General features: G+C 44.7%; 1 long non-coding RNA gene across 7 annotated transcripts in view; it reads right to left on the bottom strand.

Annotated features, from left to right (window-relative positions):
* The window catches only part of LOC111247373 (uncharacterized), an 84,639-nt gene extending 61,407 nt beyond the window's left edge, over positions 1–23,232 (bottom strand). For 3 of the 7 annotated variants that reach the window (XR_015323237.1, XR_015323238.1, XR_015323239.1), the window contains exon 1: positions 22,369–23,232. This is a non-coding gene — a long non-coding RNA (uncharacterized LOC111247373). The remainder of the gene's footprint in view (positions 1–22,368) is intronic. The other 4 variants (XR_015323241.1, XR_015323242.1, XR_015323245.1 and 1 more) reach the window with 4 other exon arrangements.
* Positions 23,233–24,513: the final 1,281 nt, after the last annotated feature.

The raw sequence follows: 24,513 nt of genomic DNA, 5'->3' as shown, positions 1-24,513 counted from the left end.
CACGCTGCTCCTCCGGGCTTCGTTTTCCTGTCCGCTTCGACCTCGATCTAGGAGAAAGAGGACCCTCTGCTGTTGCTACCGCTACGATCTTTGTTCCTTTCTTCTTCTTTTTCCTTCTCTTCATCTGCTTTTTTTCTTCATCGCTGTCGTCGTCATCGTGGTTCCTTCTCATTGGTGAGGCGCCAGGCGCTTTTTGGCACGGCTCGGCAGCACTCGGGTCGCGAAAGGTTTGGCAGGAACGCGGGGAGGCGTATGCTAGCAGATCCTCCGTTTGCATTTTTCGCCTTCTCCATCCCTATAAAGCCCCATCATTGCCCCCTTCTATCGCTCCCCGTGCTATCCTATCGGTCGGGCCATGCCCCCGAGAAACTACCCGAAATTCTTCGTGGACACTCACCCCCTGAAGCGCATCCGACAGGCGGGCCGGCGAAAAGGCCTGAGCCGCTCTGTGCCTTCGGAGCCCTTCTCCGCCGTCTAGCCGTCCTACCTAGCACTTTTCGAAGCATCGTCGACTACGATGGGTGCGAGAGCAGCGCGAGAATAAAGAGAAACCAGTGGATAAGGGAGGATAGGGGCATTTAGCTGGCACGGTTGCAGCGAGAGGAGCAGCAGTACTGCACCGAGCAAGCGACCACTGACAGGGATGCAGTCAGCCCTAACAGCTGATGGCATGGGCAGTACCATACGTGCGGAAACAGCTGCAGAGGAAGCAGCTGCGCAGAAAGGGTAAAAGTACGGACGAGCTAATCAGACGAAGGAGCAACAGTAGCAGCAAATCATCGGAAGAAAACGAAGAAATCCGCGTGCTCTTTAGACGTGCACTAGCCGGTTTTTCCTCCAACTCACGATCCTGCGTCCTGGCTTTGGTCGTGACAGTTTGGTCATGTCCACTCGACTAGGCAACGTGCAATCAGTATTTGCATAGATGCACAATCGTACGTTCTAAATTGTTGTTATTAGGATCTTATGATACAGTAATAATGAAATATAGCTTGAAATATAGTTGTAGCCTACAGTTTGTAACTACAAGGCATTTATGGGTATTCTGTAAATAAACAAACTGACATAAAAAGAAAGAATAGTGGATTTATGCAGCGCATAAGAAGGTCATATGGAACAGCCGTGCTCTATATAGTTGAGGATTAGCTTCTGTCTGTCCTTTACCAGATACGTGGCGAAAGCAAAGGCGAGAGGCCGCGTTTCTCTGTAGCGCAAAGTGTTGTGCAAATTATCTCGGTCATACTTCTATCCGGCATTGACTAATACGGAAATGTTTTCTGTCCTTGTGCATATTGCAATGATGATTGTGACAGGATGAGTTATGTATCGTCTGCTACTTTATTCAACTACAGCCCTGGTTCTTTTTCTAGCGGAAATTATAGCGGAAAAAAAAAAATGGTAACCGTTCTCAACTGTTGTACTGGCCCAAGCTAATCTAATCACGTGACAACAGATTAAGCTCTATAGTATCTCTGTGAATTAGAACCCACACGAAGTTGTAGAAGCGTAGTATTAATATATGGAAACCGACACATATGAACGATTCGCGTGGCGACCCACACAGTGTGTCAGTTCGGACGAGGTGATAGTGTTACTTACACTTTCTATGTAACGTCGTAACCATATCGGGCAAATTGGGAGGATTCACCATAGCCAGTCGACGTCGATGTCTGACGTGAGAAAGGGATCTGCGCGTATAGTGGTCACAGGAGATGAACGAGGCGTTACTGCCTTGTTAGAACGAGTTTCGCTGCGCCCTGTCCTATCATTCTAAGCAACGCAGTCGCTTGTATTACACAGATCGGAAGCGCGCCTGGGTTCTCCTCGGTTCAACTATATGAGTAGCAAGATGGTGGACGACTCGATGCGACTGATCTGCGTTGTCGTTCAAGCGGGTCAACGCGCGCTGGCTCTACCACGCTGATTAGGACCAAAGCAGCGATAGGATCGTTACAGCCCAAAGGTGGACGCATTGGGTCCGAACATTAGTATATGTAGGGAGATGAAACAGGCTTGCTTAGTTATTCGATACCAAGAGGGCAGCACCTGGAAGCTTATGGAGTTTCGCAATATAGAAAAAGAGACAGATTGTCAGACTAGTGTCTAGGCAGCGGTTCGCGTTGATTGGGCGATCGTTAAACGATTGTGGAGTTGTGATCCTATCGTGTCAGCCAAGAGGTACCAGAATGTCTACGGGATATTTGGCTAGTGCCGCCGCTACCATCGCCAGAGAGTCGAATGAGGCATGCAAACAGGAGTGCAGGCCCGAATTTAAGGCAATGGGTATATATGGGAAAAACACAGGCATAGATAGGATTCGCATAACGGCTCGGAAGGCGCGGACTTGAACAACTGCTTCGGGGTTTGTCGAGCGTTTCAATTATCAATCTGGTTATATCTACTTAGCGTTTTCAGAACTGACTTTTGCCCTGTATTGAGTTCGCGCTATTTTGTTTGTTATTTACGTCAAGACTGTGATATGGCATGGATTATATAGAACAAGTCGTATGTCACTACATACAGTAAACTAAAATGCATTGTAGAGTGTTATACGATGCATGGTGATCTACATCACAAACATTCTTACCGTGCCTCCAATAAGTCAGTGCATTAGCTAGTAGTACTGTTACAAACTGTATCTCTAGTCTATACATCAAGAAATAGTTGCACAATTCATAGCTACAGGAAATAGCAAAGGACAAACATTTCAGATGAAAACGACACTTACAGTAAAGTGGATTGTAAAGCACCGACTCAGATCGACGTTCAAGCATCATGCGCTAACGATACTTATCATATTATAGGCAATAGTGGTCGTATTATAGAAGCGATACGTGGCAGAAGAAGTGGATTGCGGTCAAGTGAGGATCCGGTCAGAGATCATCAGCGCTGGCTAGTCACTGCGCATGGAGTTAATGGCCAGCCACGTCTAGCAAGGGTAGTCAGAAGGCCGGCGAGGGATATGGCGGGAGACCCACTAGCGGACTCGGCAGGGTAGAACGACCGACCGTAGTGTATAACAGCATTGTACAGCTGTGGCAGCGGCAGTATAGGTTCCGGTGCAAGTCACAACGGACTACAGCACTCACTAATTATAATGCAGTCAGTGATTCCATTTAGTCCCGCCATCATAGGCACATTCATATAGAGCAGCTGTGGAAGGGGGTAAAGAGAGGAAATGTGGGTTGGAGATGACGCCGGAGGACAGGCAACAGCGGGTGGCTGACCCAAGTCGAGCGGGAGCGTCAGGAGCCGGTGTCATAGTTTGGTGAGATGGCAGCCAGTTCAGACACAGACGTTTCAGGGCTATAAAGTATGTAGTATGTTGGTGTGCGGGGGTAGCCAGGAAAAAAGGGGGTGGAGTAAATTGGAGGAATGAGAGAAGTTGGGAGAGAAGATAAAGCGGGGCGCTCAGAATTGCCCTTGAGCAGGAAAAAGGAGGGGCGGAACGTTGCGGACTTGAGGGGCCGTTTGGCCCGACGGTTCACAAGAGACAAGAGGGAGCCGGCATGTCGCAAACTGCTGGTGTCAAGTGCCCGTTGAGAGGGTAGTGCTGGTAGTAGTAGCGCTAGGAGCAGTTGTAGAGGTACCACGACTAACCATGCGGACACACCCCCACTGCTTTGTCAATTCCGAAGGACAACCTCTTTTTTCGTTTTTTTTTTCACTTGTAGCGAGTTACCTCTTTCACCTTCTAACTATAATAATAAAATAATTGTTTTATTTAATTCTAACTATATCATTATTAGTATTGGGTTACATTCGTTTACTTTAACAATTTACTGACCATTTTTTGATAAGCAACTTAATTACTTACATATTTGTATATGTACATGTAAACCACTGCTTCGAATAAAAGACGTTCATCGCTGCCGCAAACATTCGGAAAATGTGTAATATGACGGACAATATACGCCATTCTATTTCTCACCGATCTTAGACTTGTCTTACCATCAACAGTCGCAGTTTGGAGTACTTGCTGCGGCTGTTCCCAATGTCTTTAAGCCCGTAAAATGAGAATTATCTAGTTTTCATGTTCCGACGAGATAATAGCTTGTACATGTTAAAGAAAATATCTGTTATTTAATTATAGAGCAAAATTTGTCTTAAAATTGGCTTAAATGAGCGTATAACTTTTAATATTACCGAAATTGATGGATACAATTTGACTACATTGGTGTCCTACTACTGCTGATTATCTTAATTCACTATCAACGAAAGTTTCTGCATACAGTTTCCCTTATACAAACATATAAGTGCTAGTTTCACATTCACAGCATCGGTGCTAAGTATAAAATTTTGAATCATCTATATGCTTTTACTGTTTCTTCGCTATTAGTCCCCAAAGACAATGTGGGGTCTCAAAAAACAAAACTAAAGTCAATCCTTTTGCAATGGGGCTTCCACACCGGCTACTGCTTCTTCTTCATTTGCTGCTCCTTTTGCCATTCTTGGCATTCTCTGACGATTTTTTTCCCTTTCCACTAAGCGAAAATTGGGCTAACTGCCGCTTCTGAGTTTCCTCGTGTCCCTACCGTCTAATCTGGCTCTGCTTCGTTCTTATAGCCCTTTACCTCCTTTGCTTGCTGGAGTTACATGGCGGCATGGGCTGCACCAGCAGCAGCAGAAGGAGCAGTTTTCCCGCGTCGTCATGGTCATCTGTCCCCATTATCGCCTGTCCCCTTTTTCTTTTCGCCCTTTATCTAGGCTTCTTCGCTGCCATCCCCAACTTTCCACTACCCATCACTGCCCCATCTACCCCTTCTTTATTCCTCACCCTTTCCGCTCAAAGTCCCTCAGAGTCACTGCCCATCGCCGCTCCCGAGCTAGGCAGCCATCCAACAGCCGTCGCAAAGGCATCGTTGCTGCTATTGCCGAGTTAGACGAGAAGGTTACTGTTTCTTTTTCTTACACTAGCAGCGAACGAGGCGAACGCCTTGAAGGAACTGTCCTCCTCGTTGTCGGTGTCGTCATCGCTGTTGTTGTAGTTGTCGTGCTCTGTGTCAAGCGACTAACTAGCGATTGCCAGCCGGCCGAGCCATTCAGCCAACTCCAACATCGACGGAGAACTGAAAGGGTGAGCTGAAGCGGACGACCGACAGAGCGAGAGTGGCCTCAATTCTACTACTGCTATTCCCTTGAAGTTGGCCCAGGCCAAGACCGGTCCTTTCCGGAATGGTCCTGCCTGGTTCCGAGTCGGTCGGTTGGTCGCTTGGTCAGTCGACTTGAATGGCCGCTGCACTCTCCAACTTCGTTCTCTTTTCGTCTTTTTCTTTCTCTGCTGCTGATGTTGTCCACACAGCGCACTGTCGCCCTGCTGCTTCTTTCCTGCTGGCTGCTTGCCTGTTTGTGCTTGCCGGTTGTTGTTATCGTTGTCGTTGTTGTTTTTGTTGTTGTTGTTGTTGTGCAGTCTTCTTATTTTATTGGTCATACGCTCCAGGAGAGACGAAGAGAGGGATTGAGAAAGAGAGGAGAGCAACGAAGTGGAGCAATCGACTGCTCCACACGGCAGGGTAGAGGCGAGTCAAAGGAAAATAAGAAAGCGCTTTGCTCCATACAAAGAAAACGAGCCTATTGGCGATAGACGGAGGAGCGAACAGCTGGCAGAGGTTGGATAGAAAAGGCAGCCAGGAATAGAAGCAAAAGAGCCAAGATGCTTGTAGCAAATAGTTACAAGAGTAAAAGGGGTAAAATGGAACGCGGGGGTAGGGGAAGTGAGCCAGAAGAGACCACCTCGAATTCAGCAAGCGTAAGTGTGTGTTTGAGAAAACAAGACATGGGAACGGAAGGGGCACACAGCTCAACGAAAAGGCCAGGGACCAGTTATGGCGTCGTTCTCGACGCACTTCTTTAGACCTTTTTCTACTCAACAAGTAGTACCACACAGGAACAATAAGTCGACTTTTCTAGTTCGCTGTTCTCATCTGGTGACTCTTTTTGGCTACAGTACCAATACACATTGTGTTGGATCCTACCTCTCTTGAGGCCAGGAGTCCGGCAGCAGGCTTATGCCGGTATGTCACCATTGAATCGATTCGGACAGCGAGCTTTTTCCACACTTTGCCAAGAGGGAAAGCTGGGCTTAGGTACCTTCGATGTAAGACGTTCTATTTGCAAGCTCAATGCATCGAAACGTTCTCGATGGATCTGCTCTGATGTCACTGCGGGTCGTTATGCTTTTAGTAATCGCCCAACTTTGCCCGTCGGTCGGTCGGTCGGTCGCACGAGTCGCTAGGCGGTCCTACGCCTTTGTTTATTCACGTATGATTCACCAGTGGCAGGTAGCGTCAGCGAACAGATAACATTGAGGGGCTTAACACGAAAATAGCTTCGGTAGAATGCACTGCGTATCTATACGACGTCGTGTGTGACTGATCTAGAATCGCTCGAAAAAGAAGTGTCGGGGGAGAAGGTCTTTTCAAAGGCAAAGAGGTATTTCTAGCTAAAGGGAGCCATCCAACAGTATGCCCAGCTACGCATCATCCCGCGGGGTTGAGACGAAACCTTTCAAAGAACGCGGCCGTGTTCTTACATAGTGCGAGATGACATAATAAACAAGGGCACATTTTGAAAAAAGGAACAATTGTCGTTAAATTCACATGTATAGCTCATTTAGCTAGTGTGGAAAACCTCAAAACCGCATATATAAATACTTGTCACTAACAGTAGTAATCATCAATGTAGCTGCTAGTGGAAGAAACTCGTCATCGTTCTGTGCAACAGATCCGAGTGAAACATAAAAAGAAGCGCAGTGGAAGGTGGTGACAGCTACAGCTATACTGGCTTCCCTAAAGTTGGACAGAATGTCTTCCGTGAATGGGAAGGAAATCTGAGGGGCCGCGGTTTAGCATTTCAGTTTTTCGTCTACCTGCTACTCAGCGCGTCTATACGTTACACGCTTGTTATCTGCTGGTTTTATGGTGTTTATGTTTGCATTTGGTTGTCCACTTGGTTCTCCGTATGTAAACGTATTCCTGAACACGCATGTACCTCTCTCCACGGTTACGCGTTTTGTTGACAGCGGACGCTTGACGCTTATTGAGACAGCGACAGGATGAGCAGGATTTACTTCGGGGATGAACAGGAAGCGGAAAATGAGGAACAGAAACTGACAGTGGGGAGCACCGATGAAGAATTAGCCGCTGCCGGCACCGTGGCGATAATGACGGTGACAGTAACGAAAGCTGCTACGGAGTATCTTCACTACCATCACATATCATTATTTCCACCATAACAGGAGCACGGGGACAGCGGCTGCGGCGATTATTTCATTGAGAGTTTGGCTCTTTCAACAGCACCAGCAACGTAACGGTTTGCCAGCTTCCCATCAGGCAGGCTGAACGTTTCACCCCTTCTCCCCCACCCTTACCAGCTAACGAAGCAAATTAACCATAGCACAAGAGAGTGAAGCAAACCTAGACATGACATGGGGAATATGGCCATTGAGTACCGACTGTGAGCGGCTGCATTTGCTACGGTCGCCGATGTGGATATGCCCAACGCGCATCACAGGACCTGATCTTGGGGCAAATTTGCAGGAGGAAACTCACAAGCTCTTATAGAATCACCGCCAACATCCAACCAGCGTAACCCATTCTTCCTTGCGTTGTTTATCACTTCCCTCAACGCTAGTAATTATGTGAGAGTGAGGGTTGGCGTAAGTAGGCAGACAAATAGATAGCCAGGCAGCACGCAGATGTAGACGGGCACACATCGCATTTCCACATCCCTTCGAAACCGGCAGTGAGGGGTAGTTGGTGATATAGGCACCTCGGCTACTCGACGGCTTGGCTTGAGCAGTTGGAGTAATGTAGTGGTTCTGGCCCCAACAGCATCTTGAACTAGCAGAAGCAGCAGTTGCGGCAGAAAGCAGCATGCGGAATCCTGTAGACCTCTGCCACCACGACCGGTTTAAGTCGATCCATGGGTTGGCCAGTGGTGAAGCAAGGTGGTTCAGGTAGGACAGCAGATCAAGCATGCAAAATCTTTGGCTGGGACGATACTTAAATGAGTACTTTATGCTACGTAGGCACCCAGAACTAACCTAAAGAAGCATGCTGTGCAAATGCACGATTTGGTAGACGACGAAAAGACCTGCTGCCGCTTACTGCTAACGTGCACTCGAAGCGTTAAGGAAAGAAGGAGAAGACGACGACGACGACAAGCACCATTATCGGGCCGAGACATACGTGAGGGTGCGCGTGTCACCAACTCACCTTGTCTCTGGGTAGGTCTGCAGAAATAATGGGACGGATGAGTTATTAAGTATGTGGCATGGAGGATATATTAAGGGAGAGCTGTGGTGATTGATTTGGCCGAAAACGTAAGCCGCACGAGCGAATTTTTCCTCAGGGTCTAGAGGTTTTTGTCGTGTTCGCGGTCATGATTTTTCTAGACCTTCATCTCTCTTTTATCTTTTCTTTGAGACGCGCTGTTAAGTAGTAGGGACGCGCACTATCGTACAATTACGATCGCAGAGAACAGCAGTGATGCTTCTTCTAATTATATTATCGTGTGGCGTAATATAGCGTGTAATAGGATCTACAGGCTGTTGCTTGCCTAGGTTGATCCGGTTACTCAATAAAGCTCAAAGCCTACAACATCCTGCTCGACATCAAATTAAGATATATCTTCGAATCAATTGTGCCGTCAAAGCCATCTGCAAATCATTATTATTATTATCGCGGTAATCACGAAATAATGCTTACTGTGAAGATTCAAATCAATTTCTGCTGTTATTTTTCAAACTGAAATTTAATAAGTCATATCAGGCTAGGTGTTTTCTTTCCGACAAAAGCAGCTGCTGATCAGCGGCCTAACATCATCCACTGCGTTGTTAACCCTCCCTCTCTTATCCTTTAAGTTAAACCAACAGAGCGACAATTAGTCCCTTCGCGGTAACCTACACGGCTTGGTTCAGGCAAGGGTTGAGGGCCGACTCCCTCGAGGCACATAAAGCAGGCTGAGGTACGAAGGAATAAAGGCAGGGGCTCATGCCGCTGTTTCTGCTAGACGTCGGGAAGTGCTGAAGGCGGGGGTGGAGACTGATATCGTGATGCGAATATATTAAAGGCAGAAAAAGGGGGTCACCAGCGTCAACCGAAACAATCCTATGCCTCTGCCCCCCGTTTCCCTAGATTAAAGCCGCTCAAGGGCTAGCAGTACCAGAGTTCTATCTAGTTAAGGAGGGTGGCTTGCAGACCATCCAGCTGAATCTGGCAGCGAAGCACAACATATGCCTGCGCAGTTAGACACACGCAGACTTGGCCTCACAGACGAAGCACACCCACTAAATACACACACACACACGCTTATAGCCATACACATTTACCTTTGAAGGCAATGTCTTTATGACCTGTTCTTGTTTTGAGCTCAAGAACATTGACGACTTGCGCTTTGGCCGCAAGTTTGCGGGAACGCTGCAACAACGCTTCATTCTAATAGCCTGTTTTACGAACACCCCTGTTGATTTCCCTCGGCGTTAACTTCAACTCCATTAGCTAGTGATTGCTGGGGTAGTAGCAACTAGAAGGTTGGCTGGATCATATAAGCTTCTTATTCTATGCTATTACTTCAGTTTGTTGTGGTATTTTTGCTGCTGCGTCCTAATGCAGACATATATATTCCGTGTGTGTGAGATCCATGTGTAGCTGCACAGCACCCCCTTCTGCTCTGACTGAAGATCTGCTACCGGGTTCGTTTATCTCGCCACCGTTGCCATCACTCGCTGGTTGGATGACTGGCCGACAGAAAGCTAGGCCGTCCGAAAGCTTCAGTTCCTCGAGCCCGGAGCTACCCCGCCAATTCTCTCTACACAGCGCCCTGAAGAAAGACTGGGCCCCGAGCTAGTGTTAGTTCTTCCGCAATGTAGCTTTGTCCTTCCTGCCCTCGGAACTGCCCATGGTGCCGGAACGCTACTGCGGTTCCCTCTAGCTTCCATTCGGCACCCTCTGTACTCGCTTTGCTTTGCCGCTACTGCAGAATCAGCTAGCAGCAATTCATCCTCTGTTACCGCTGGCCATCCTGCACTCCCAGACCCAACCGTCCTCTCCACCTTCATTCCCCTCGCCTTTCCCTATTCTCACCCTGTAACTCGCCTTCCTGTTCTCGTCGGATCTCTCTTCTGCTTTTGCTGTTTCTGCTACTGCTCGTCTCTTTTTTCCTGGCCATCTCCTTCATCTGCTCTAAGTCAGAGATCCTGCCCAACTGCGGTCCCCTTTATCGTCCCATTTTATCCCCTAAAATATTGCCGCAGCACCAGCTCTGCTCCGGCTGCTCACTAGCGATCCTAGAGCAAGCGCACGCGCCGGGAGCACGCAAGTCGCAGTCGTTTTCCCTTCACTTGCTCCAGCTTCGTCTATCCCCACTCTTCTGAAGTTTTCCCCTTCCTTTTTCTTTATAGAGCTCCAAACGACTGCTAAGCGAACCAGCGAGTCAGCGAACGAACAAACGAGAAAGTAAAGGAGAATATAGAAAAAAGAGAGCAAGAGAGAAGACCGCAGCGACTACTATAGTACGTACGAAATATAAAAGAATGAAGGGAGATTGAAGAAGTGGGTAGAAAACGTGGGTTCCAGTGTGGGCCGCAGAGCTCAATTTATTGTGTGAAAGACCATCTACTTCCTCACTCACAAGAGCCTGCTTGCTCTAGGAGCAGCATCGAAGTTTTGCCTTTGCTGCTGCTGCTGCTACTGCCGCTGCCTTCTTGGTCGCCTTCGTCTCTTCGACGTAGGCAAAAGCGAGCCTCCAGAAGGGATCGAAAAAGGGGACAACTGGTTGGGTATAAATGGGGGTCAAGAAGTGGGCCTAGTTGGTACATCACAAACCCAGCATCCCAAAGCGCTCCAAGCCTGCTGTCGGCTGTTGGTACATTCTCATCGCTTTTTCTTCAACCATCACCAGGGCCGTTCATCCTAGTCGTTGTCGCGGTAGCTGTCGTCACCATCGCTAGTTTTTGAGGTGGTGATGCCGACGACCGGCCGAAGAGCAACCGAACGGGCAAGCGAACAAGCGACCCAACAGCGATGAAAAAGACCGAAAACGCGATGGTCCTTCTCGTTATAACCGCCACAGCTACTACGCAAAAGCTATTGTCATCTTCTTCTTCATTGCGTTCGTCTCGTCAGTGCCCTCGCCTCATTTTTGCTTTTGGCCTTTTCGGACTGGCGGCAGAGAAGGAAACAACGCAGGGGATTTAGGGCTTCTGTTGAAGGTCCTTCTTTTTTCTTCCTGTCTTCTGTTTCTTCTTCCCTTTGTCGTTTCGTTCGTTTGCGAGGCCTGCCTGCTACCCATGGTTTTGTTACGAGACAGCATGCATGACCTGCATCAAGAAGACGACGCGGCGACGGCAACGACGGTTAGGGATGACGCGGACAGATTCAGAAGCAGCAACTGAACCAGCCTAAAACAGAAAAAGACCGTGACAGCGAACAGCGGCTCTCATAACTACCATTACAACCATCCCATAAGCAACCGTTCTAAGAGCTAAAATGAACTCCGAACTTGTTACTCTTAAGCTTCACAAACTAAATGCTAATCAAGCATGCACAGATAAACGGTGAGCTAATACGTCGATCGATCCTAGAAAATACAGCGACTTATTTCCTTGTCCAAACGCTCTTTCAGTATTACTAGTATTGTGTGTATACCTGGTGGTAAAAAGATTGCGCACGTTTTCTATGATATCTAACTTATGTTGCTGTTGTTCTAACATTTGTTTCCCTCAACGCACAAACAACGGAGACTGTCTTTAGATCGGCGTTCTATGTCAGGCAATTTATATTTTACTATCTAGAATAAACATGCCCGTGGTATCAATTCAGGTGACACTCACATTATCGTGATCATCATTACAATGGCTCTCAACATTAAATACTTATCCGATTTTGTATTCTATGCAATTATTGAGAACTTCCCAATTCTCTTCGAGCAAGCTTAATAGTTTCAATTTACAGTGGTAAATCGATTAAAAAACAAATCACTGGCTACATTGAGTCCCCTACTCTTTTCCCACACATACATGCATACACGTACATACAGACACTTATGTAGGTGACTCGATAAGTCTCCATCTATGAAACTTCTGCATGATAGGTATGCTCGCGTAGTCTTGCCCCGCAAATCCATTCATATTATCGTGACCATCATAACTACATCTCATTAACTGCAACTACTGTCCAATAACCCACTTCTCATTCTTTCCATTTTGTGCGCGCTAAACCTTACGATTGCCTTAACTTCTCCAGTTGCTGGTCCTACTACGTAGACGAAACAAATGACCGTGGCTCCGTCTGGCGGTCGTCAGTCAAAACAATTTTAGCCCCGAGACGGATCCCGTAGTGACGATGATAGCGCTGGTGAGTATGTCCATCCTGCTGTGGTGTACTATAGGGTGTAGCAGAGGTTGTGTTTCTGTGTGTTAGTGCATGTGGTGTTGTAAATGCATGTGTGGGCACCTCTGTGTGCGTTTGTGTATGTGTGCGTGTGTATCAGTCTGTATGGTGGTAGGCGCGCGCCTTAGTGGCTATGTACGTGTCCGGCAATGTTTGTGTATGCCGGTGTGTGCAAGCCAACAGGAGTGAGGAAGGAAGGGAGCACCAGAAGAGTGTGACGGTGAAGGCAGAAAGAGGCGTACGCTCCGGATGTTGGTTCATTGCTTCGTCGCTGCCTGCCATCTTCCCCTCTTCCACGCCTGTTCGTGGCCGCAAGCACTGAGAGAAAAGACAGAGCAGGAAAGAGAAAGAGGGGAGAAGGATCGTGATAGACTCAAACGAAAGGCGAACACTAGGACCAAACAATGGGCGTCTGCTGGGGCAGGAACAGGCTAACGAAAAAGAGATCGGCAAACCAAGGGACCCAACAAGAACCTAGGAGCCTAGTAGGAAGATAAACTTGTTTAACTCGCACTCACGTATCACCACCCGCTCTGGAGATCTGCTCTTTCCACTAAATAACAGTGGACTAGACCACTCGCTGATCAAGACCACCGACAGCAGAGAGACCTACTAATACTACTAGCACCGAGGAGGACAAGGGTTGGCAAGGAGATAAGGGGAGACAAGCGGCGGGAAGCAATGGGGGTTGACCGGCTTAGTAAGAACCGTGAGCGTAGGTCGGCACCCGCACAGCTAGTCACCCAACGAAACAGGCAACCGGCCGTAATCGTTACCGTAGTTCAACCAGTCCTAGGAACAGAGGGCCCACCACAGACCGCAGGATTCTTTGGAGACAGCAATAGTAACAGCGGTGAGGGAACGGACGCCGAGATGAAAGCAGACCAACGAGAAAAAAGCCGAAAGCTTTTATTAAGCAGAATCTAGCAGTTCTGTGATAGGGCAAAAGAACAACCAGCCAGTCTTCTGACCAATGCCCGCAGTCTCTGCTGTCTTTTTAGCTCAGACGCTTGCTCTTGCCCTTGCCTCTCTTTCGGCAGACTAAACCGAGCCTCTGGGAAACTCTTTCTCTTGAGCTTTTACGCTCTTCACTGTCTTTCCGTCAATCCTCAGTTGTTTTTCGCTAACCTATCCAACGAGGTTCTTGGGAGTATTAACCTCTTCCTTAGTTCGTTTTTGGTTATAAGAACTAGAAAAGGTCGAATGAAGCAACGACTCATGCGTCGATAGGTCTGCTATTTGTTGCTCGCTTGTTGTGAAGTGTTCTTACGCATAAATCATGTTATTAATATAACAAGATGTAGTCGCATCAGTTAGGGATATAATAATAGTAGTAGGGATATAATGTGGCGCGTCGTTGTCCTAATCTAATCTAAAAAAGCTTCGTGATCCCCTAGCATGCATCTGTTCAGAAAGATCAACGCGATCAGATGAAATATCTAAAAACACATTGAATGATTGGTAACTAGCGATCGGTTCCGAGTTGAGGCACTTCGCAGGCCACCGGACAGTAAACTACGAGCAGGCCTTCCTTCTAAGTAATCCAATGCTTCCTTCACGGAAACAGCTACCTATTGTAAACAACAGGTTTGCGAGAGTACAGAAAGCGTTTTGCTATGATTTTAATCACGAAGCGCCAAGCTCATTACCACTCAATCATCAAGAAGTCAACTAACATATTTAAAGTTGGCGGGTGTGAGTGGTTCGCAAAAACTGATCCTGTACACAGTTAAGTGATTTACATGCAGCCGTTACATAGGAATCAACATTATATAAAAAATATTTAATAGAAAAACATCGTATACGGCATTAGGGTCGGCATAAAGATCATATGCATATATTAACATACGATTATGTTACTATTTGAAGTGACTGTTGTGTGCTCGACATAACTCTTCTGTACAGTTGACAGCTTAGTACGAGTTGCACTCACGTGAACGTTATCTCTAATATAACTAAATATACTAATTAAACATTTCAAATGAATATAGAGAAAAGCAAAGCTTTCGTTTACTCATAATATAAATCATATGTTTGCACGCTTATGTTCAGATTAAGTGCAATATATGCTCAATGAAATTCCAGGAGGGTCCAGATTAGGTGCTGCTATTGCATTGATAATACTTCATGTTGGAAGTATTCAGTTACCGCAACTAGCCTTCTCTGAGTGTAAGAGCTCAACTGAAGTTGAGGTAATAGATAATACCATAAATCAATATAGTTAACAAATTGATTAAGTATATCGAACGTATGACATTTCGTAACCTTTCAGTCCGTCGAATGATTATTACTTTTATTTGTGTTCTTTTTTTTTGTTTTTCTTTTTTTATTCGTATATTAGTACCCCTTCTTCAAGGTAGAAAAAAATTTCACGCTGGAAAGCAACGCAATACATATAGAAATCTTGTATTTTTTCATCGCCAATGATCAACAAACAACAATATGCTGGGTTGCGTATAAGCCCTCCATCGTAATAAATAATGTACTGGTTAATATTCTTCAACGTAGTTTCAATGTCGACACATCGACATTTGGAACAACTTCTGATTTATGTACGATAGCCCACCCAGTTCGTGCTACATCATACTGCTCTGTCGAAAAGTTTACTCATTTCAGATATCGGCTTCCTTCGGAAATTAAAGAAAGGGGCTTTTGGAGAAGCCGGCAAACCTCGTTAGACGGCAAGCCTATGGGGCAGATGGATTTCCAAAAAAGAGTTTCGGCACGAACCGCGACTCACAATGACATGAGTGGGAAAGCAAGTAAAAACTCAACGATGTCAGGCGTTTGTTTGTGAAACTAACCAAGACACGCATATAGAGGTTTGCTTAGAAAGGAAGAATCGATGGCTTATATTAATGAGGGTACGCCTGAGGAAAAGCTACTAATACTATCGCGGCTACCACTTGGAAACAGCCTGGTACGCACAATAAAATTCGCCTAATTTACGGAGTACTACCGCCACATACTCTACTCAGTACGATTGCTTCTACTCTGTTATATTCTCGTGTGAAAATAATTAGTTGGAACAGGCTCGCTTGGAACTGACGTGGGCCCTTACGGCATACTCATCGCTTCAGCTGCTGTGCTGTCGTGCAAGCTATGGCGGTAGTCTGCCCTTCTACTTGTTGTGGCCTCATGATAGTCTTCAGGGGAGCTTGCTACTGCCTATAGCTCATATGCTCTCATCGGCAACACTTACACAGCCCACATAAACACACATATTCAGATACACACATGCACGCATCAAAGCATGCATACACCCTTTAAGACTAAGATTTACGACGAGACACATGTCCTAACGTTCCTGCTACCTTTGACGGTACGTCTTGGCCATAGCCCGTTTCCGTTATACCACCCTAACCTTTTCATAGTGCTAATGCCGGCCGTTCGCCCTTTTCAAGAACGAGAATCCTCTAGTTCCTCTTTTACACCCCCCTCATTACCCGAATTGCTCCCGTGCCGCTCCACCGCCTCGGGGGTGTTCTGCTTACATTTCTTTCTGTGTTTCGTTGAACCACCAGTGAACATCTTCATTCGCCATTCGCACGTTTTCAATCCTACAGCCTGATATGATTAGGCATGCCGCGTCCATTCGTGGACTCCATCTACTTGACACGCACCTTTCTCGCTCTGTCTCGCCTTCGTTCTGCGTCCCCATTTCTGCTTTTCTTTTCCTTTGGCCCGCTTCAGCATTTAGTTGCAGTCGAGCGGGCGTGTTGGGCATTCGCTTTTAACCAGCAGGAGATAGTTTACCTTTGCCCAGTAGTGGTGCCTTTCTATCTGTAAACATAGAACACCTCTGCAAAAAGTCAAGGCAAAGCACTCATACATCATCCGGTTTCTGCTCATTTATCCCAGTGTTGCTGCTGCTGTCGTAACGGTGGCGATAGTAAAAGTGGTGGTGCCGGATCGTCTGGGCCTTCTGCAGCAGGCTCCTGCAGCAGTGGATCCTTAGGTAGATAAACCGGGGCTAAATCGAACCAAAAGCCAAGGAGAGACTTGATGAAGGTTTCGTTAGAGAAGCTGTCAAGCAGCGAACGGCAGGAGAGAGGACAGGCAAAAGGCAATAGCGTAGCTGCGCCACTGTTGTCGTCAGAAGCAGAAGCGGTGCATGTGTCTTCACGTTGTTTCCAGCCAGCGTCATGGCCTTCTCATCTACCCGCACTTTCCCCGTCACGCAGCATTAAGTCAGTCGTCGGCTCATTGAACAGAAAAACGCTCTGGCTAACCACTGCCATGCTGGATTTCTTGCTGTTCCTCTCTCTGATTTTTCTATACCTAAGACATTTCTTTCCACATGTTTCGCAATTGTTTTTCGTTCGAAATTATATAACCTATTCTTAATTGTACGATTTTTCAATTACATGTCACATTAAGACCGCACCTTACCAAACTGCCTACCAATTCAGTTGGGTAAATGCCAGCGAGCGGCGCGTTACTGTTGCGCCGATCATTTTTCACTACAACGACAATATGTGTGTACTCGGTTTTCTTCCCAGCTTATCCTTCCGCCCCTGTCACATGTCCTGCCAAGCTAGCACGGAAACGTTATACGGCAATATGTAGCAAAAAGAGCTATTATGTAGCTGTACAACGGCCTGGTTCCACTTTTCCCTTACTTGCCTTCGATGCTATTAGATCTATCGTAACCCCTTTTGCAACCGTAATTACTTCATAAACAATCGATGCGCAAGCACAAATCCATGCTAGAATGATGCTTTCTAAGAATACAACTTAACCATTTTTACCTCACCTGGGTCGACTTAGATGCAAACTTATACACCATACGATACCTCTTGCTAAACTGGCGATTCCAGTGATTTTGCCTCATGCCTGCTTACTCGCCTTCTACCAACGGATGTCAAGTTATAACATTCTTGCGCGTCCTTTGCTCCCATTATGGATGGTTCCTATCAGATTCAGCCGGGCGCCGGCTGGTGTCTCCCTTCTACGCCAGCAGACGGCAACATACCGTGGCACTTCTTTCGTTAAAACCCTGATCCCCTCTGTCATCCTTTTTAACACTACGACAGTTTTGATCAGCTCCACGATTTCTCTTATCTGCCTCTTACCCCCCGATTTCTTTGCTTTTCTCGCTCTGCCTTACCTTCCCTTTCTGACTTGCCGTCTTTCAAGGAACACAGTCGGTGTGGACTCTAACGACAACTGACGGCCCGAAAGACCCGGAGTTAAGTCTGTCCTCCAACTCCAGGGCCTTCATTTGAGAGCGCCGGAGTAAGGCTACGCGTTGTTGAATTATTTGGCTTCGGGTGAGCCGACCTGCCTATGTACCACTGCTATCTTATAATCCTACCCCTCTCTCAAATAGGTACTTAAAGCAGGGTGATGATTCTTGTATATTTGATATATATGGAAGTATATTGTTTAGAGCCGATCGTGCTTGACCACTTGCCACCTTGGTCCTTTCTGATGTGACTTAATACGACGTGTTTCCGGGCTGTGCAGCCTACATATGTTAACGTTTTGGTATTAGAACGTGATTATTGTAGTGGACAAACGCTACAAAAGCTTTTTTTGATTTGAACTGATTTAGTAAAAGGTCGTTTGTAGAGACGTAGACGCATTTATCTGAACAAAATATGAAATAGTATATTACTCAAGTGGAATTCTCCACTCATTATTTCAGGGATACGTGAAATTACTATTGACTGTATATCAATACTAAACTTAACACTAGCGGTCAATTTGGCCGTTTGCAAAATTTTTTTAAAGTATACACATGTAAACGTTATCATGCCGCCATTGAACTTTGCGTCATCGAAAATCTGGGTGTAACAATAAAAACCGATATTTTTTCAGGGATCAATTTTGGTCGGGCGCGACTGAAGTATCTATACTAAAGTGTCGATAAATACACTATTGATAATCCTCTGTACACAAATTTTGAGCCGAAACGTTGCAGTCCTTAAAATTGCATTGAACTGACTAAGCCGCTCATCCCTGTCTGATATAAACATCTTCTTTATGAATATGACCTTAATCGATCACGTAACATAACCGTTACGCCAGTGAAAGCTAATCGTACCTGTACCGTTCCTAATTACCGAAGACATAACTACGCCTTCGCTAACGGTAACTCTTTATATGTGAGCGCCAGAGATCCTGCTTTACGGGAACTATTTGCCTAGATGAATTTTGTCCTATTTGGTGTACAGAACCTTACTCGTCCAGGAATATTTTCGTATTTATGTGGTCTCATTGAACGTCTAGGTAAAAATGACTGGGGACCATACATGCTGAACCATTTACAAACATCAGGTTTTATCGATTTGTTGAGATTTGATCGACTTAACGAGGACTAATTGTCAGTTGTTTTAGAACCAGATTCTAGCTATATATGGAAATTTCTCAATACAGGGCTTACCATTTGTTTGTTCACTAAAAAAAGAATCAATTCAACTATACAGAACCTCTTCGAGATACTGTATATTAGAAAAGGGAACTTCGCGCTCTTTAACCTGTTTCTAATAAACAATTGCCAACTTGCATTTTTGAAATTTAATAGCCTCCAGGTTTCTCGATCAATTTTTATGTATTTTTTTATGCCAAAACAGAGTACCGCGCTCATTGTGCGTAAATTGTAATTCTGAGATAAGCGAGTTTAAATATGCTAAGACCAGTTGCTAGCGCAAACCTCAACTGAATAAGTTTTACATGGTCGATTCAAAACTTCGAGTTTAGAGAATCGTAAGTTAGTCGGCGCTAAACAATTACGGGTCCACAATGACGCAAAAACTACTACCTATGAGTTATCTCAAATCACATAACGAATTTTCACAGAAGTATCAGATGTGACGATTACGGCACAGAAGGACAACATGGCACAAAGAGATCAGCCTCAAGATATCGTAGAATCTACGGCTAGTGCTTGGATGGTAACAATTGATCGCATATTGCAGTCATCTACAACGCTGCCCATTCTAGGACCCTCGTTACTTGGCCAGTCACGTAATTTAATAATCACGCTAATCCGGTTAAGGAAAAGGTTTCTCTAACCCGCTCAAAGAAGAGTCACGGAAATTCTCAGTAACTTTCAATGAAGCACCAGTCCACTAAAGTGAATAGATAACATCCATCAAGCTATAAAGCAATGAAATAACGACATCATTTGAAAAGCAGTCGCTTCGTGAACCTCTCGTGACCCACACGAGCTCATTTATGAAAAGGCTTCATTGACCTTTTAATAATACGAGAATCACGCCCGTTTCAAAAACGTCAGGATAGACTGTCACATTTACCAGTCTCTCGACGTAAAACGTAACCGTTTGAGAAGGTGTTGCATATATGCATAGACATAATCGTAAATGGTATGTCCGATGAATTCGCTAAATCGTCCAATTATTACTAGAGGGCCGACTAAATACAGATACGTAAACAATTTCATTTCAGTGTATGTTATGTCAATTTTCTCTTAGTTGATACGCTCTAACGTTCCACTAATCATCAAGCGCTTGCGTACTTATAATTATTACCTTGTTCGCCTATCGTTATCCATAGGGTTCAAGTTTTAGTGTCAATTCAAAAATACTCTCGTGCATGCCATTTATGCGTGTGCCTTCGCGTTGCCAATGTTTTGGACAGCAGCGGCGACAGGGGCGCCAGCAGCAGCAACTTGTTTGTCGTGACTTTCTTCTTGCTGTTTTCGGATTTACTGTCCTCTGTCCAGACGTGTGGTATCGTCGCCTAGGTCCAAATTTAGCAGTCTCTTTTCCACCTATGCACATACACACCTCGCCTCTGTCTTCGCATTAATGTCCAGGTGGCGCCTGATACCTCACTCGCAAGAGCGTTATGCACTGCTAAGAGTGTGGGAACACGGAAGCAACGTACGGGCAACGAAGGGCTCAGCGCAAAACTTTGCTTCGTAATAAGTTTTTTTTTTGCTAGCTACTGCGGTTGTTGATTTTGCTGCTGGTGTTGTTGCCGTCCGTGCGGCCTTCCAGCATTTTACAGCTGTTAAGCTGAACGGTTCGGGCCTAGGGAAGGAATCTAAGGGGCAAAGACTTTCAACATATTTGCGTTTGGCGAGAATGTAGAAATTACGCTTGCCAGCCAAAAAGGATGAGCTGCGTAGCTTGTAACAATAAGAGATTCATCGGATCGATTTGAGTAATTTAGACGGACCCGTTGTTGTTTTATTCTTTCGACCAAATCAGACCTCACTTTACAGTGGGTGGACCGGTCTTCTTCTTCGAACCTACGAAAGACGGAAACGTAGAATGGAATCTCGCGTTTTTTTTTTGGAATTAGCTATAGTTGAATTATTGCCAAGTACGTAACACTACACTAAAACATGTAAAATTTATGGAAGCTTGTTGTTTCTAGCTATCTTTCAGAGCCAAGGTCAAAGCAGTGCTGAACGCAGACAAGCAGAAACCATTATAGAACGCGTTATAAGAGCAAATACAGGATGCTGACTTGAGTTCTAGACCTCCGTATTAACTGAAATACTACCGTTCATGCAAATCCTATTTCTCAACAAAGTACAAATTACGTATAGCAAAAAAGATGACTTATTTGGTTCATTTTATTTCTCTTGATTCTAGACATAACAATGTGATTGTGTTGTATTATAATTAGAAATGTCAAGCTATCTATTGGATTGGTTAGATGAACAGTCCGATCACAATATGTCTTTATGACATCGACCATGATGACCAGGCAAACAGTGAAATGTTTTAGGTATTAGGCCCGTCTAACCATACATCCCAACAACCGACCCCTCACTTTAGTGTGTCCAAAATATTGAGAATATATGTAAAAGACAGTATTGGTCTGTTCCCGTGCAGCGGTTACATCTATCTAAAATGGAATATAAGACACTGGAATTAAATGCCTCAAATGGACTCCAAGCAGCCAAGCAGAAGATTATAGGAAGACCAATATAGTAACCAATAGCCACGTGAAACTTATTCGGTCTACCGCACCACATAGAGACATGTATAATATATGACATGTTGAAGATTTTATTATTGCGGTTGTAAATTTTAAAGAATACACAGGGCATTACATAGGTTGGTTTCCACCCTCTTTCTCACTGACTCTCTATTCCACAGTAGATGATACAATTGTATTGCTTTTACCTTTATCACTGTTTATTGTTGCAAGTCATGGCACTCATCCTGAACTTGATGAGCTTTTAGGCAAATACTTCTCCATGTGATACGATTTGACGCCTTCAAAAGACAACGCACAATTGATGAATTGATCGGTAAAACCTTGATAAATCGACTTGAGAATAAATTTGATTGTTATTGAGTTTTCATATTTTGTTACAAAAGGACAATGCATCACAACGATATCAATCACGCACCGTCGGATAGGCTGAGTGTGTCAGATCAAGTACAAGGTTCACCCTTCGCATGCCAGCCAGGCACAAGTCGTTTGTGAATACTGACATTGATATTGCTGCGTTAGGTAAGCCCAATATCCGCGTATGATCATTCGTAGTGCTAATATGATCGCTAATAATTATGTATTCATGTACTTTATAGTTTTTTGTTTTTTTTTTTTTGTTTTGAAGTCAATGAACTAATCTGCAATAACTTTATGATTTGTTAGTGGCACCGCATTCTAAGAGCTGTGCTTTGGTAATACGTAGGTATAAAGACAAAACCAGTTTTATGTAATATCCATCGGAGTGCGACCTGGCATTAATTTCATTTGTTATTTAGTGCGCGTGGTTAGCTTGATACTTGTCACGGCCTGTTGAGCTGTTATGCAAGCTTGATATAATAATAGCTACTATAAGCTTCTAAGCAGATTCTAGACAGTGTTCGGGGGAGTCGTCTCGTGGTACTTCTAGGTTTGAGTCGAAAAATATATAACGATATCCGTATCGATTAATGATTATATCTCAGATGATATTTAATTGTTTAGGCCCACAGTGGCGTCGGCCTATGTTAAGACCGCGCGCTTTTTTATTGCATGCATACGTTAGTATTCTGCTTACCTACACTGTTCAGCCGAGTGTTTGAAGAAAAACCATATTTGGGCAGGTGTCTTGGCAAGTTCTTTCATTACGATCCTCTTGTAGTTTCAGTGAAAAAAAAAGACTGTAAACACAAATACTTTCACAAGGCAAGTTTACTTTTCCGCCAGTGGTCACAGTATTAAATATAAGGGGTAGGTATGAGGTACAGCTGTGTCGCACATCTTTATCTTGCTGTATATCTTGTTGCGAAAGTCACTGCTATGAATCACTCTCATGTTTTTGAAGTTTCGCCCTTACACACCGGAAGTAAATTTGCTGTACGTAGCATCGCCGCAGGCTCCAGAGCGACCGCCATGTCGTACTTCGCGGAACTTCGAATTCGCTTAGTAAGTACCACAGCGAGAAGCCCCAACAGCGTACTGCGCATTGCCACTGAGCTTTGTATGTTTTGATCATCAAGGTTTCCGAAAATAGCCAGTCCCTATCGCCAGCCGCCTACCAGCCTGCCCATTACTACTACTGTTCATTTTGCGCCTACCAGCTTACGATCATTTAAGCGTGACCAGTGTGTCAGGACAAACGACTTTCACACAATTAGTGGCAAATGAGTTTGTGATCATTCCATAAGATGCATTTACCACCTCCTGAAACTATTCAACTTCCTTAAAGCCCAGGGAGCTAATTCCAGAAATCATTCGCTGAAATCCATATAGAGATCATTTTTGAAGACTGCCCTACCTGTTATATGGAAGCCTGGCATCTTGTTGCATGCTGTTATATTACCAGAGCGGAATCCTCGTAATGAAATTAAATCTAGATCATTTAATAATAGCTAATATATGTAATTCACTCTCGAATGCGAACCGAGTGTTTAAACATTTGATAAAAGTCGCATAATTTGCCCATAGAAACACTTTTGCATAAATGTAAGTAGTAACGTTTAGCTATCGATTCGAAGTTACCGCACAATATTTAATATGCTAAGGTAATTTATTATGAATTAAGATGCATCTCCCAGATGCTCCAACCTGTTTTGAAATTTTCGTAACGTTTCATCTTCCTTCTTCTTGAGAAACAAGGGTCCAGTGAGTCCAACTATGGCGTTTCCCTTTTTGTATTCAATTTCATATTTAAAAAAGACCAATTTATAAGAATAGACGTCCATTTAACACTGCCACATGCTAAATCGTCAGCTGACAAAATGTACATGGGAGAATAATGTTCAAATAGCCAAGTTAAGTAAACGCATAAGGCATTAGTCAAATTATGCAGACGAATTTCGAACAAGGGCGTCATTAAAAAAGGCCCACTAACGGCAAAGACACGTTACGTTATTTAGAAGCATCGGCGGGTCATCTACGGCAAAGTTAGGACAAGACGACGATGCGCTATTTTTTTTGGAAGAAAATCTAAGAACAATTACGTTCACGGCTTAAATTTGTCGCGTATGAGCCATATGCCTAGCGGCTCTAGAAGCTGTACAAGCATAGTATAGATATACATAATAGTATAGGAGAATAGTATAACGAAGGAGTTGAATGAAAAGTTTTGCTAGCATACCTTCTTATACTTAGTTGCCAAATAAATCGAAAATGTAATGTACGAACTTCTATCGAGCGTAGATAAATCTATGTTGGCCATACTTCTTTCCGCGGCTACAAAAGCAGCGTCCCATACTGATTAGGGTCTCAAGGAGCTAATAGCAAAGAGAACAACGATGGAGATATGCATTCATTAGAGGTATAATACAGGCTTCGGAAATGAAGAAATCAGAGTTCGGAGGTGATATTAAGACAATTCTAATAACTAAACAATCATAATCGCAACGGGCAAATAATAACTTGTTATTTATAAACTCGTAAACTTCAAGTGTGTAGTCGATCAGTCAGCTGAGAAAGCAAGCGCTATAACAGGAATTGTTTCTAACGAATAGAAGATAACGCGATTAAAAGTAGCGCGAATGTACCGTGCCTCGCAAATATTATATATCTAATTAGGTAATATTTAAAACTCTTATATTCTGCATGTATCAAAGGACATGTAAACATCACTTTAAAGCAAAGATGTAGTCCCATCCAATTGTATCAAATTGTTCCTACGAAAATTTCTGCAACTGTTCATACGACCTGGCACATCATGGCAGCACTACAGTGCGTCCGCAAA

Source organism: Varroa destructor, unplaced genomic scaffold, assembly GCF_002443255.2.
Source record: "Varroa destructor unplaced genomic scaffold, Vdes_3.0 BEIS01000003.1, whole genome shotgun sequence".
NCBI classification, from domain to species: Eukaryota; Metazoa; Arthropoda; class Arachnida; order Mesostigmata; family Varroidae; genus Varroa; species Varroa destructor.
Note: the sequence above shows the minus strand (reverse complement) of the source record. Positions and strands in the feature narration are given on the sequence as shown.